This window comes from Lepus europaeus, chromosome 18 (assembly GCF_033115175.1).
Source record: "Lepus europaeus isolate LE1 chromosome 18, mLepTim1.pri, whole genome shotgun sequence".
Taxonomy (NCBI): domain Eukaryota; kingdom Metazoa; phylum Chordata; class Mammalia; order Lagomorpha; family Leporidae; genus Lepus; species Lepus europaeus.
Genome location: NC_084844.1, coordinates 17,743,970 through 17,758,906, shown reverse-complemented (window position 1 = coordinate 17,758,906; position 14,937 = coordinate 17,743,970).

Genomic DNA, 14,937 nt, shown 5'->3' with positions numbered 1-14,937 from the left:
GGTTGTTTATTATCACTGCAGGGTGTGTGCTGGTGTCTGTGGCTGCTTTAAGAGTTGGTAGATGGGTGGTTTGTCTCATTGGTTGCTTTTTTTTTTTTTTTAAAGATTCTACTTATTTATTTGAAAGGCAGAACTACAGAGAGAGATGGGGAGAGATGGAAAGAGATTTTTCCATTTGCTAGTTCACTCCCCAAATAGCCTCATGGCTGCAAAGGCAGGGCTGAGCCAGGTGGAAGCCAGGAGCCAGGAGCTTCTTCTAGGTCTCCCTCGTGGGTGCAGGGGCCCAAGCACCTGGGCTGTTGTCGGATGCTTTCCCAGGTGCATCAGCAGGGAGCTGGACCTGAAGTGGAGCAGCAAGGACTCTGACAGGAGCCCATTTGGGATGCTGCTCGGGCAGCGGCTTAACCTGCTACATCATTGGTTGATTTCCGTGCTAATTTCAGACTACCTGAGTGGTTCTTGATCGCTGAAGTTAGGAGGGAGACAGGTGCACTGTCAGCACCACAAACCAGTTGGACCCGGTTCCAGGTAAGACTCCTAACCAGGATTAGGAGAGCTCAGAGAAGGAGGGGCCTGAGCAGGACCTGCCTGAGTCAGAGAACAGGAAGAGCTGTGGACTGGGGAGAAACCCACCAGGCCCCAGCCACACCCCCTGGACACCCAAGTGTGAGCAAGTGAGGAGGGACTGGGGCCACGTGGGCTACCCCAGCTGCAGCCCCTGACCCCACACTCGTAAGCACACAGAGGCACACATGAACGTGCACATGCCTGGGGGTGGGGGTGGGCAATTCGCCCTCAGTGTCTTGTTTTCAACATTGCATAAGATGTGCTTGCTACACCTGATGGGCAAGGCTGTCATGCGGATGCTTGAGGAAGCAGCAAAGACTCGACAGAGAAGGAGAAGCACTCAGAGAGCACACAAATGGATGCTCTGGAGCCCCCGCCCCCAGCCAGTGATGTGGACCACCCTGGGCCTCCTCCCTCCTGACGTCCGCCCTGCCTGCTGGGGTGCCCACAGTCTGCCCCAGAGACTCTACACTTCCGCTTCTGCCCTCGTGGTCCGCAGGGCTTCCCAGAGCTGCCCAGGTGGCAGCTCCTGGCTGTCGATAATAGTTCTGCAGTTCCACTAGCAGTTCCTGTGCACCGAGCTGTGTGGGTGTGCACACGCGTGTGCCAGGCCCTCCCGTGGTCTCACTGAAGCCTCACGTGGCAATCACTCTCCCAGTCACACACGTGAGGAAACGGAGTGTGGGAGAGCTGAAGCCGCTGGTGCAGGAGACCCAGCTGTCGCAGGGGAGGTGGGAGCTGAGAGCGGCCACAGTGGGAATGTCAGCTCTGGCTGTGACTGGTGATGCCGGTGGCGGGCGGCTGGCTCAGGGCCTGCGGGCATAGCCGGGTTCACACGGCCGCTGCTGCGTTAGGCATCCTTAATGCATATTCCCTGTGCAGCAGGTGCTTCCCCCCAGGGCCTAGCCTGGAGGGGCTCGGAGCCCCGAGGGGGAGGTCACCCCACATTGTGGTTTTGCAGGGTCCCTGAGGAAGGGACTCGCAGCCTTGTGCGCTATGGGGTTTGCTGCTCCTTCTCCCCGCACAGGCCCGAGTTTTACTTCTCTCGCTGTCTATGGAAGCCAGCACAGGGCCAGCACACACAGGGAACAGCTTGTAACCTTGACCTGGGGCCTTTCGATGGGGCTGTAGTGATAGCAAGTGTCATAGAAGGGGCCGGCCTTGTGGCACAGTGGGTTAGCTACTGCTTGCGATGCAGGCATCCCATACGGACTGCTGGTTCGAGTCCCAGCTGCTCTGCTTCCATTCCAGCCCCCTGCTAGTGCACCTGGGAAGGCAGCCGAGAATGGCCCAAGTGCTTGGGTCCCTGGTGCCCGTGTGAAGAACCCGGGTGGAGCTCCTGGCTCCTGGCTTCAGCCCTGGCCTAGTCCTGGTTGTTGTGTCCATTTAGGGAGTGAACCAGTGGATGGAAGATCTCCCCGCTGCCTCTCTCTTCTTTCTCTCATTCCCTCCCTGTCTCTCTATCATTTTGCCTTTCAAATCAGTCAATCTTTAAAATTCAAAAAAAGCGTCCTAGGAACAGGATGCACGCTCACGGAAGCCCTCCCCGCTGTGCTCAGACACGCGCTCCATGCAGCACGCGCCTGCACACACACACACACACACCCCACAGCACAAGTCCAGGCATTCGGCGATGCAGCCCCCACCCCTCCCCATGGATGTCTACATTCCTAGGCAGACCCCCAGCTGCTGCAGGATTCGCACGTCCGCACAGGTATGCACACGAGGCATTCCTACACATCCACATGCAGCTACCTGTCTCCACGAGCCAGCCCAAGGCAGCCACCGCCCAGGACTGCACGTGCGCGCGCGCGCGCGCGCGCACACACACACACGCTCTTGGGAGGTCATAAGCCTTGTCGTGGCTGCATCAAGTCCAGTTCTAGGCTGCCACCAGGCCTTCCCCTCCACCTTGCCCACCTGCTCCCAGCCAGGCCACCCTGTCTCAACAAAGGGTCCCCAGGAAGCATCCGGTTTTGTCCGGCCTGGGGGGCCCCACATGCGCAGACTCCAGCCAAGGCAGCACCCAGAGAGTCCGCCAAGCTCACCGCCAGGTTCCAGGCTGCCCTGCACCCTCCAGCTCCCTCTTGGCTGCATTGGAAATGGACTCTGGACCCAACAGGAAGTGGGGCAGTGATGTCCAGCAGGGGCGAGGGAAGCCACCAGAGCACGCGCACAGACCGGAGACACGGCTGCCCGAGGGCTGGGCCGGAGGAGGCCTGCACGGGACACTGCAGGTTTGCTCAGCCGCCTGTCATCCTCCTGGGGTTGCCCACTCTCCCTGGCACTGGCCCCCTTATCCTGACGGGTTCTGTTCTGCCCACAATGCCCTGGCAACACCCTTGCCACACCCACTTGCATTGCCTGCCTTTGGAGCACTGCTCAGTAGTGCATCCGTCACCATTATCCCCATCACTCAATGGTGTCGCCGAAGTCCAGGTAGGCGAGTGACCCCCTCAAGGTCACAGGACTTCCGGCACTTGGGAGTGGGGGCATGGTGTTTTTGGAGCATCAGACTGAGGGTAGGTGGGGGAAGGAGGCCTTTGGATCCCCGGAGAGGAAGCAAGGGGACAGGGAAGGATCCCAGATAATAATGGGGGTGCCTTGGAGGCCAGGGCTTGGACAAAGCAATTTTCACCTTCTTTGTACTTTCTAAGCTTTCTATCACAAGCATGTTTGGCGTTTAAAAGTCACTTGCTTTAAACTTTTATTTGAAAGGCAAAGAGACAGAGAGAGAAACCTTCCATACTCTCATTCATTTCCCCAAATGCTCTCAATAGCCAGGGCTGGGCTAGGCCAAGGTCGGAGGCCAGGAGCCCAAACCAGGTCTCCACCACGGGCGGCAGGGACCCAAGTCCTTGAGCCATCACCTGCTGCCTCCTGGGGTTCGCATTAGCAGGAAGCTGGAGTCAAAATCAGAGCCGGCTCGGACCCGGGCATCCTGAGTGATGTTTTCACTGCTGCGCCAGGCACCTGCACCCCTGTTTGACATTTTTGGTGGGGAAAATTTTCTTAAAAGATGTGAGAGACAAATACACGAGAACACATCTCTTCTCTAATGGTGGAACTTTAAGCCTTGGCGGGGGCGGGGGCTTCATCGACCCTTCTGTAGGAAGCCTCTGCCCTCCCTTGGGGAGTGCTGTGCTTTGCATACTGTCCCCCTGAACGCATGCAGGTGTTTAATCCCCCCCCCAAATCTTATGCTGATGGCACTGAGAGGGTGGAAACTTAACCCAATTATGGAGCATAGACGGAGATTTGATGAGGTCGTTAGGGTGCAGCCACACGATTGGAGTCTGATGAGACCAGAAGGAGAGACCACACACAGATGGAGACGGACATGCAGGCACATCAATTCCCATCAGGCTGTGTGCAGCCAGGGTGGCTCCTGCCAAAGCTGGCATCCCACTCTGGATCTTGGGCCTCCAGCACCATGAGCTGGAATAACCTCTTTGCTTTATAATGAAGCCTGGCTCAGGTGCGTTGTTACAGTCACCAAAAGCTGGCTTACGACAGGGAGCTCAGCCCAGTGTCCGCAGCCTGCAGCTCCGAGCTGAAGCCTTCTCGCTGCTGTTCCTCCCGGACAGCACTCAGGGCTGTGCTGTGTGGCCTTGCCCACCCAAGGCCTTTCTCCAGCTCTTGATGTCCTGCATCTCTGAGCTTAGCCACGCAGCTGGATGCCAAGGGGCCTCTTAGCTCCCCATCCATTGCCAGGGTCATCGGGTTTCTTGCCGGAAGCCTGCCTTGATCCATGGCTCCTGCTTCTGCCCGCTCACTATCTTGGCACTGGGCACGTCGCTGGCAGAATTGTGCCTTGTGCCGGTGTCTCTGATAAGGCACAGTCCTTGAGTTTGCGGGCTCTGCTCTGTATAGACGGCGGGCTCCTCGGAAACAAAGACCCTGCCCCTGAAGCCCTGTTTCTTTTGCATCCGCGCCTCCTCCCATGGAGGTTCTGAGCTTCAGGCCACAGGAAGGTTGTCATTAAATATTTGAATTAATAAATGACTGAATAAACACTGGGTCCCGAGTCGGCCAGACCTGCCTCATTGGCGATCATAAATCCTGCCCCTGCCTTTCTAGCGCTCCTGGGAGACCAGCTGTTGCACCCTGTGTGCTGGGGAGGCTGCCACTGGGGAGGGGAAGTGTGGCAGCTGGGTGAGCAGGTGGGTGGTGGTGACCCGGAGGGGACAATCCCAATTTCATATAACCTGCTCCGCTGTTCCCATAAATCCACTCCTAAGTGTCAGGTGGCCGACATGAGGGTTCTTCAAAAGACACATGAAAAAGGGGACCTCAAACAGACGTTTAAGGGCAGGCGTGATGGCACAGTGGGCTAGCCGGCCCTTGGGACACTCCATCCCACGTCTGAATGCTAGTTTGGGTCCTGGTTACTCTGCAGCTCTCTGCTAATGCCCCTGGGAAGGCAGAACATGAGGACTCAAGTCCTTGGGCCGCTGCCACTCATGTGGGAGACCCAGCTCCTGACTCCAGACTGGTCCAGCCCTGGCCATTGCGGCCATATGGGGAGAGAACCAGTGGATGGAAGATCTCTCTCTCTCCCTCTCTCTCCCACTCTATAATTCTGCCTTTCAAATAAATAAAATAAATCTTAAAAAAAATAGTTGGGTCCCTGCCACCCACACACCCACATGGGAAACCCAGATTGAATTCTTGGCTTCTTGCTTTGGCCTAGCCCAGACCCAGCTGTTGTAGGCATTTGGGGAGTGAACCAGCAGATGAGAAGTTGAGAAGTTTCTCTCTCTCTCTCTCTCTCTCTCTCTCTCTCTCTCTCTCTCTCTCTCTCCACTTTCCACAGCTGGCGCTGTGGTATAGCAGGTAAAGCCACCACCTGCAGTACCAGTATCCCATATGGACGCTGGTCCAAGACCCGGCTGTTCCACTTCTGATCCAGCTCTTTGCAGTGGCCTGGGAAAGCAGTGGAAGATGGCCCAAGTCATTGGGCCCCTGAACCCACTTGGGAGACCCAGAGGAAGTTCCTCCTGGCTCCTAGCTTAGGATTGGCGCAGCTCCAGCTGTTGTGGCCAGTTGGGGCGTAGACCAGGGGATAGAAGACCTCTCTCTCTCTCTACCTCTCCTTCTCTCTCTGTGTAATTGACTTTCAAATAAATAAATCTTTAAAAAATAATAATAATACATAATAAGGGAGGCTTGTGCTGTGGTGTAGTGGATAAAGCCGCAGCCTACAGTACCAGCATCCCATAGGGGCGCTGGATCAAGACCTGGCTGCTCCACTTCCAATCTAGTTCTCTGCTATGGCCTGGGAGAGCAGTGGAAGATGACCCAAGTGCTTGGGCACCTGGACCCTCATGGTAGACCTGGAAGAAGCTCCTGACTCCTGGTTTCAGATCGGTGCAGCTCCGGCTGTTGTGGCCAACTGGGGAGTGGACCAGGGGATGGAAGTCCTCTCTCCTCTCTCTGTGTAACTCTGACTTTGAAGTAAAATAAATAAATCTTTTAAAAATAATAATACATAATAAGAGGCAGTACTGGCATCCCATATGGGTGCTGGTTCGAGACCCAGCAGCTCCACTTCCAATCTAGCTCTCTGCTATGGCCTGGGAAAGCAGTGGAAGATGACCCAAATGCTTGGGTCCCTGTACTCTCATGGTAAACCTGGAAGAAGCTCCTGGCTCCTGGCTCCTGGCTTCAGATTGGTTCAGCTTCAGCCATTGCAGCCATTTGGGGAGTGAACCAGCAGATGGAAGCTGTCTCTCTTTCTCTGCCTCTCTGTAACTCTGCCTTTCAAATAAATGAATCTTTAAAAATAATAATACACAATAAGGTTTGGTGCTGTGGCATGGCAGGTAAAGCTGCTTCCTGTAGCACCAGCATCCCATATGGGCACTGGTTCAAGACCCTGATGCTCCACTTCTGATCCAGCTCCCTGCTAAAGGCCTAGGAAAATCAACGGAGAATGGCCCAAGTGCTTGGGCCCCGCACCCATGTGGAAGACCCAGAATAAGCTCCTGGCTCCTGGCTTCAATCTGGCCCATCCCTCCTGGCCGTTGCAGCCAGTTGGGGAGTAAACCAACAGATGGAAGATCTCTCTCTCTCTCTCTCTCTCTCTGCCTCTGCCTCTCTGCAACTCTCCCTTTCAGATAAATAAATAAATCTTAAAAAAAGAAAGAAAGAAAGACAAAAGAGCAAAGGTCCTGGCAACATTTTAAGAAAACGATGCTCTAACACTCAGTCGCGTATCTAAGCACCCCTCGGTTTCCTCAGAGGATTGGCTCAGGAGCCGCCGCCACCCCCAGACACCAAAGTCTGTGGGTGCTCAAACTGCACCCCCTTCTGCATGCCTTAAATCACCCCAGGCTGGCACTCAGCCCAGCGGCTGAGCTTGGCAGGTGGGCCTGGCTGGGGGGAGGTCCTCGGGCACCTGGAGGTGGCGCGCGCAGTGGGGGGTGCGGTCCTCATGGAGGGGTCGTCGATGACAGATCCCCACACGGGCGCCACCAGCCCCTGCCCCCGGTGACAGCCCCCTGCTCTCGGACCATCAACCTCCAAAACCAACTGCACGAGACACTGACTAGCACCAGGGGCAGCGGGCATGAAGCCCCCAGGGGTGAGAGATGCTTGGGCCAGTTCCTGTTCGCTGGGCTTACAGAGAAATACACAGTACCTGCAGCCTGTGGCCATTGCTACGTTAGTGTTAGGTATTCCTGAGCGCTTACTACGCGCCAGGCATTGTTAGAAGAGCCCGGGAACTACAGAAGTACCTGGCCAGCTAGTGAGCCCCGAGCTGGGATTGGAACCTGGCACCAGGGGCCGTGGCTTTAATCGCTGTGCTGCAGCAAAGCAGAAGCCAGCAGCAAACAAGATGGGACCCCAGGCGGGCGACACCAGGCACAGGGAGGCGAGGCCGGAGCCTGGATGCAGTGAGATTCCGGCCGGGTCTTGCAAAGTGGCTTTTCTCAGTCCTTCTTCCCCCACTTTGCCTAATTACACAGTCCGTCCCTGCTCACCACATCCGTGTTTGGAAGGAGCCCGTGGGAGCAGGCATTGGGCACAGTGGTTAAGGTGTCACGGGAGAAGCCCACAGCCCACGCGCGCGTGCCTCAGTGCAGGCCTCCGCGCTGCTCCCAATTCCAGCTTCCTGCTGATGCACTCTGGGCGGCAGCAGGTGGATGGCCCAAGTGGTTGGGTCCCTGCTGCCATCTGGGAGGCCCAGACTGAGTTCTCCGGTGCTGGTTTTGGCCTGCCTGGCCCCAGCTGTAGGTATTTGGGGAGTGAACCAGCATCTCTCTCTCTTTCTCTCTGTCTCTGCCTTTCAAATAGGTTCAATAGGGGATTACGTGTTCCCTCCTTCTGGCTGCCGGCCCCCTGGAGTGGGGTCCATTTTGAGGGCGGGGGGGGGCAGAGGGAAGGGTGCTGGGGGATTTGGGGAAGACACTTGTGGGACCAGGAGGGGCCCCCTCCCTCTGCGTCCCGGTGACCTGGCTGCAATACCACACGTGTCCAGCAGGGGTCCCCGGCTGCCGCAGAGTGGGCTGCGGCAGGGAGACGAGGGTCCTCCCTGGGCCTTGCTGCGGGCTCGCTCTGCGGCCTCGGCTTCCTCGCCCGTAAAGCGGGCAGGACACCCCCTGTCCGTCTGCGTCCCCGAACGGAGGTGGAGCCAGCTGCGATTCGGGAGAGGCGCTGTGCGACGCCCCCAGCCGCGGTCCCGCCCGCGCGATGTCTCAGCATCACCCACGCGGACCGGTGCTCTGGGAGCCCACACCTTGGTTCTGCCTCGCACCAAAGGGCCCGGAGTAACGGACGAAAACGACGTGTAACGCTGACCACGTGGCGGCTCCGGCTGTCCCTGCGGGGGTGCAGCGGCCGCACGCCCAGCTCTCGGCCCGCTAGCTCCTCTCCCTCACAGCCCCATCCGGATGGCACCTGGGGAGGCGGGGTGACCTGTCCGAGAGCTTCCATTCTAGGAACGCGAGGCGTGGGCCGGGAAGGGGCGCTGCGAGAAGGCGGGCTGGGGGCGCCGCGAAGGCACCTGCGCGACCCCGGGCGCGGCCAGCTGCAGGAGCGCCCCCTGCCGGCCCCGTGGGGTGCAGCCGGAGGACCGGCCGCCGCCCGGAGACCCGAGCACGCCCCGCGGGCTGCAGCCGGAGGGCCCCGGTCGACGTTCCCCTCGGCCCAGGACGCGCTCCTGCGCCCCGCGGACGGCCCAGCCCTCCCTCGTGACGACCGCTGCGGCCTCTCCCCGCAGCCGCAGTGCCTGCTCTGGCTCCTCGGGCGCCGGTCCTGGCTGGCTGACCTTGGGCGCGTCGTTGAACTCCCGCAGCCTCCTCCCGACCCCCGATCCCCCCACTGCAGACCTGAAACACAGCCGCCCTGGGAGCTGCCCGCAAGGAGCAAATGAGATCCGGCTGCCGCCTGAGCCCCTCCTTCCCAGGTGCGAGCGTGGGTTTAAGAAGCTGCTTGGGACACCTTGTTGTCAGAGCGCCTGGGGCTGAGCTCCGCGTGCAATTCCAGCTTCCTGCTAGTGTGCACCCTGGGGGGCGACAAGCGACCCCACACACACACACACACACTCTCATTACTTTGGCCTCTGCCACGAGGGTGGGAGACCCAGATGGATTTCCAAGCTCCTGGCTTCAGCCTGGCCCAGCCCTGGCTGCTGCCCGCATTTGGGGAGAGAACGAGTGGATGGAAGACAGCTCTGTCTCTGTCTCTCTGGTGGGTCCCGCTCGGGCCTCAGGGAGGAGGGTGCTCCTGGCTGCATGGAGGTGGCATCCTCAGGCTCTGCCCCAGCCGAGGCTCCGGCCAGCCTGCCGCAGGGGCTGGGGGCCGCCTCTCCAGCTCCTGCTCGGCGCTGGCTCCTCACCCAGCGCTCCATCTAACTCTACCATTCTGGCTCCATTTGTATGCACGCCTGCTTCCTGCTGCTTCGAGCCTGGGGCCTGCACGGAGCCTGTCGCAGATGCCCTGACACCGTCACCATGCTTCGGCTTCTACCAAGTACACCAGAGCAATCGCCCGAGAAACAAGGGGGCACCATGCCTGTGCTCCTGGGCCTGTGTGAGGCAGGGGCCGGCTGCGGGCTCACTGCCTGCTCCAGTCCGCTGTGGCCGTGGACACGTGTGCCGTGAAGCCTGGCCACAAATGTGATGGAATGAACTTCGGATCAATAACACTAGCTGAAACTTACAAAGTCTTTAGAGGGGCCGGCATTGTGGCACAGCGGGCTCAACTGTGACCTGTGATACTGACGTCCCATAGGAAGGCTGGTTCGATTCCCAGCTGCTCCACTTCCAACCCAGCTCCCTGCTGATGCTCCCAGGAGAGCAGCGTGATGGAGTTCCAGGCTTCCAGAAACGCCTTCCTGGTGGTGCCAGCTGGGGCCTGGGGCGCCAGGGAGGATGGGACGCGGAGCACACGTCCTGCACCAGACAGAGCCGGGCCCTGCTGAGTCCCTGACATGAGCCCCACTCCGCACCCCGCCGACATCTTCCTGTTTATAGTCCCAGCTCTGCCCGAGGGACATGGGCACTGGGCCCTGGGGGTAGTGACCGCTGGAGCCCCGCCATGGCAGGTGGCACTGATTTATACAATAGAGGCGGCCGGGGGCAAAGCACGCGTGTGACACCGCGGGCCCGTGCTGCTGCACCCCACGGTCCGCGCCCCTGGCTCTTTACCTGGCGTTGTCATTACTCCAGGTGGGTGACTGGGCTAGCACCCCCATGTTAGGAGTGCATGTAGCTGGTGGCTTCCCAGCCACCAGGAACGACTGTGGCCTCGCAGGCAGGCCACCTGCCCTCAGCTGTGCACCTCTCATCTTATCAATGACCCCCTCCCCCATCGAGTGTCCATCAGGGGTCGGGCCCTGCTGGTTCATTGTCCAGTCCTGCTCATTGTCCAGCAGCTGACATTGCAGCGACGGCCCCGATGGGCTTTCGAGGGCCGGCACCTGCCGTGGAGTCGTCCTGCTCTCGGGGGGCGCCACGCAGAGGCACACGGAGCGGGCACGTCCTGCGCTGTGCCCTGGAAGCCCCACTTCACGTAGAAATGCAAACCACAGGCTCAGGCTTCTTTCTGAGTGTGTGAAGAAGAGAGGCAGCGCGAGGAAGCGGGCTTCGGGCACCAACTTCCAAATGCAACGCCAGTTCCAAGGATGTAGCTCACATCCACAGGGCCCTGGATTTCCCTGGGAGCCCCGGCTGGAATTCCACCACCCCCGTTCCCCCAGCACCATTCTGCACATTTTCCCTGGAAATGTGATGAGGGTCCGATACCCAGGGCAGTCATAACCAGATCTGTCCGTGGCCGCCCTCCCTGCAACACACCCTGCCCGCATCGCTTAGGCTGCTGTTCCTGAGATCCCCAGCAGGTGTCACTGCGAGCACGACCATCCTCCCAGATCCTAGTCCCAGGTCTGGGGCCACAATACCTTTGAGGCCCCGGGGAGCTCCCAGTGACTCCAGAGCTGGGATGTCACACAGGGAGGGCTTGTCCCAGAGAGGAGGACCATGGAGGGGAAGGGCTGCAGTTCAGTGAAGGCGGTCCATCTCATGGCCCAGGGGCTGGGCAGGAGACAGAGGGCATGCTAGGCCCTCCTCCCTCCCCCCAACCCTGGCCAGCTGTGTCTCTTCATCACTGCATTAGGAGAGATGCTCCTGCCCCCACCACACCCCCGATCCACCTGCCACTGGCCCTGAGCTCTAGGGACAAATCTGGGTGGATGCTGAGAGTCGCTTGGGGTCAGGAACCATTACACAGATGAGCCAGACGCACCAAGAGGGCTGTAAATCAGGGAGGCTTCCTGGAGGAGGGGCCTCAAGAATGAAGTTATGGGGCCGGTGCCGTGGCGCAGTAGGTTAATCCTCCGCCTGTGGCGCTAGCATCCCATATGGGCGCCAGTTCTAGTCCTGGCTGCTCCTCTTCCAGGCCAGCTCTCTGCTGTGGCCCGGGAAGGCAGTCGAGGATGGCCCAAGTGCTTGGGCCCTGCACCCGCATGGGAGACCAGGAGAAGCATCTGGCTCCTGGCTTCGGATCGGCGCAGCGCTGGCCATAGCAGCCATTTGGGGGGTGAACCAATGGAAGGAAGACCTTTCTCTCTGTCTGTCTCTCTCACTGTCTATAAGTCTACCTCTCAAATAAATAAATAAAATATTTTTAAAATAACAACAACAAAAAGAATGAAGTCATGGTCCCACCTCACAGTCAGGGTGAGGGGAGCCTGGGGGCCCCTCTAGGGGACTTGGGACTGCCCAGGAGAGGGTGCTGACGGGTCAGAAATCCACGGTCATTCCGGGGATGCTCCTGGGTCCCAAGGACTCTCCCCACAAGCCACAGACCAGGAGAATGCATGGGTGCGGGAGGAACCCAGTGAGGAGCTGGCAAGGGGCAGAAGAGCAGAGCGGGGCGCAGGCTGGGGGGAGGGGGGCCTTCCAGTTAAAACTGGTTCCTCCAGTGGGGGAGGGAGTGAGGGGCGGGGGAGCAGGCGAGATGGACAAAACCTGCGTCAGGCACACAGCCCACAGGCGCCTCCGCTGCCTTGGGCCCTAGGCCTTTCATGGGATGACAAACAAGTGACGGGGCAGCCGTGGGCCACAGCTTGACCCGTCTGCGTCCCACATCAGAGGGCCTGGTTCATTCCTGCGTGCTCTGTACTTTGCGCCCAGCCCCTGCTAAGGGCCATGGAGGTGGCAGGCGATGGCTCGAGTCCTTGAGCTCCTAGCCACCCATTCGGGGGACCTGGGTCTTGTTCATGGCTCCTGGCTTCAGCCTGGCCTAGTCTGGATTGTATTTTGTGGGTTTTGTTTTTAATATTTATTTATTTGCAAGGCAGAGTGACAGAAAAAGAGAGAGAGAGCTTCCATCTACTGGTCCCCTCCCTAAATGGCCACAATAGCCAGGTCTGGGCCAGGCCAAAGCAGGACCCAGGAGCTCCATCCTGGTCTCCCAGGTGGGTGGCAGGGGCCCCAGTACTCCCGCCATGCTCTGCTGTCTCCCAGGTGTGTTAGCAGGGAGCTGGGTAGCAGTGGAGCCTCTGGGACCTGAGGCAGTGCCCTGATGTGGGAAGCTGGCCCGGTGCCCCACCCCAGCGCCCCGTCCTGACTTCTGGGCGGTGAACCAACCAGCATGTGGAAGGGCTCTCTCTCTGTCTCTCCTTCTCTCTCAGTCACTCTTCGCTTTCCAAACAATTTTTTAAAATATATGCTTTCTCCAGTTTCATATTTGAGTCTTGACAGTGTCTCATTCGTTTTTTTTCTTAAAGATTTATTTATTTAGAGAGCTCTTCCATCCAGTGGTTTACCACCCCACACCCCTACCCCCAATGCCTGCAACAACCAGAGCTGGGCCAGGCTGCAACCAGGAGCCAGGAGCTCCATCCGGGTCTCCCACGTGGGTGGCAGGGGCCCAAGTGCTCGGGCCATTCTCCGCTGCCTCCCAGGCGCACTAGCGGGAAGGTGAATCAGACGTGGAGCAGCCAGGACTCACACCATTGCTCGGATATGGAATGTAGGATCCCACACGGCACCTTAACCTGCTGTGCCGCAATGCCAGCCCAATAAGCCAATCTTTTGAAAGAAGAAAGGAAGGGGGGGATGGAGGGAGGGCGAGAGAGGGAGGCGAGGCCCACAGATGGGCTTTGCCCCCGCCTGGCTCACCTGAGCAGGACACCGGAGGAGCAGCAGGTGTCTCCCCACGGACCCTGCTCCCCCCTCCGCCCCCAGCAGCCCTGCGTCCCGGGCGCCTCCGGAAGCGGACCCGCCGCGCACACACAGCCACAGTGAGATGACACAGTGATTTCCTGGCCGTGTCAGCATCGGGCCCTCTCGGGGCTGTGTCACACATGCCTGCCTTCCTCGTGGGCATTCCTGGGGGACAGCCAGGGGAGCCGGAGATGCGGGCGCGGGAGTCCCAGCCGTGGCCCCAGGGCTGCCCGCTTCCCCCTCGTGCCTACCCTCTGACCCTTCTTGGGGGCTGCATCTCCCACGGCTCCTAGGCCATGGCTGCTTGGCAGAGACTCTAAGGGGTCTTCCACGTCTCTCACTGGACCAACACAAGAAACCAGGAAGCCACAGGCTGTTTCCTGCAGGCCTCAGAAACCAGCGTGCCAGGGCCCTCCTGCCACCCCTGGGAGCCCCGTGGGTAGGCCGGGCCTCCACGCTTGCCTCGCTTCCTGGTGATTGACAGCTCCTTCCTAAACTCCGGCACCTGCCTCCACTTCCTGCCTCAGGGCCTGGGCCGCTCAGTCCATGCTGGACTTCTAGAAACCCACGCTGTGGCCCCTTGCGTCATGGGCTCCGTAACAAGAGCCAGGGGGCCTGAGGACAGGGGCAGGGACTTGGGGGCTCCCAAGCCCAGCCCCTCTGTTGAGGAGTCCCAGAACCCTGGCCACCCCCCGGCCCTGAGCGCCCGCCCCGGGCCGACAGGAATACTGCCCGAGACAGCCACGCTGGGTGCCCTACCCCGCCGCCGCCCCCCGCCCCCGGCCGGCCTAACCCTGCAGGCCTTTGCCAGCTTCCTGGGGCCCGGCTGGTGAGCAGAAGTGGCTGCGACATTTTGGTGGCCGGTGGCCGGGGCCACTGCCTTCCCCAGGTTCTTTTCCGTTGCCCCGCGGCCCAGTCTCATTCATGCGTAACCCTCAGGGGCGGGGGCAGGGCGGGGGGCGCCAGGGGCGGGGGGCCAGGGCTCCCCTAACTGCAGAGGCGAGCCCTACACACCCAGCAACACATGTCCCCTTTCTGGCCCGGCTTTCTCTCGGTGCTTAAAGGCAACTGTGAAAAGAGCAGGGCTGATTCTGGCTGCCCGGCCGTCTCCTGGCAACAGGCCTGGCAGGAGGTCTTTCTTTCTCCCCTCCCTCCCTCCTCGCCTCTGCAGCCCCCCTTGTGCCCCCCCCTCTGGTGTTGTGTGTCATTAAAACTGCCCTCCCAGCCACTTCGCAGCCAGCAGCCAGGCCCTTCTGGGGCCAGTTCCCCGGGGGCAGCTCAGCCGGCTGGGGAGGGGGCTCCCAGGGGTCAAGCGGCTTTGTGCACTGGGACCCGGGCTTCTCCGGTGTGAGCTGGCAACCTTCAGCAGGTTGGGGGGGGTGGCAGCCATGAGCACCCCCACACCTCTGCCTTCCCCTCCCCCGTATCTCTGGCTAGCGCCCCAAGGCTGACAACAGTGTCCCCTGCAGTGCCCAGCCCTCCAGGCCACACAGGGCTGGACACAGGAACCCCTCACCTGGAGGAGTCCCTGCTGCAGGCTGGGGCCACCCTGGCAGGGGACAGAGACACCAAGGGCGGTGGCCGCAGGGGAGCAGAGGATCCGCTGGGGACTCCTCATTTGGTCACTTCAATCCAGGGGGACCCTGAGGCCCAGAGAGGGTGCGTGCCTTGCCCAGGGCACAGAGCCAGACGGGAA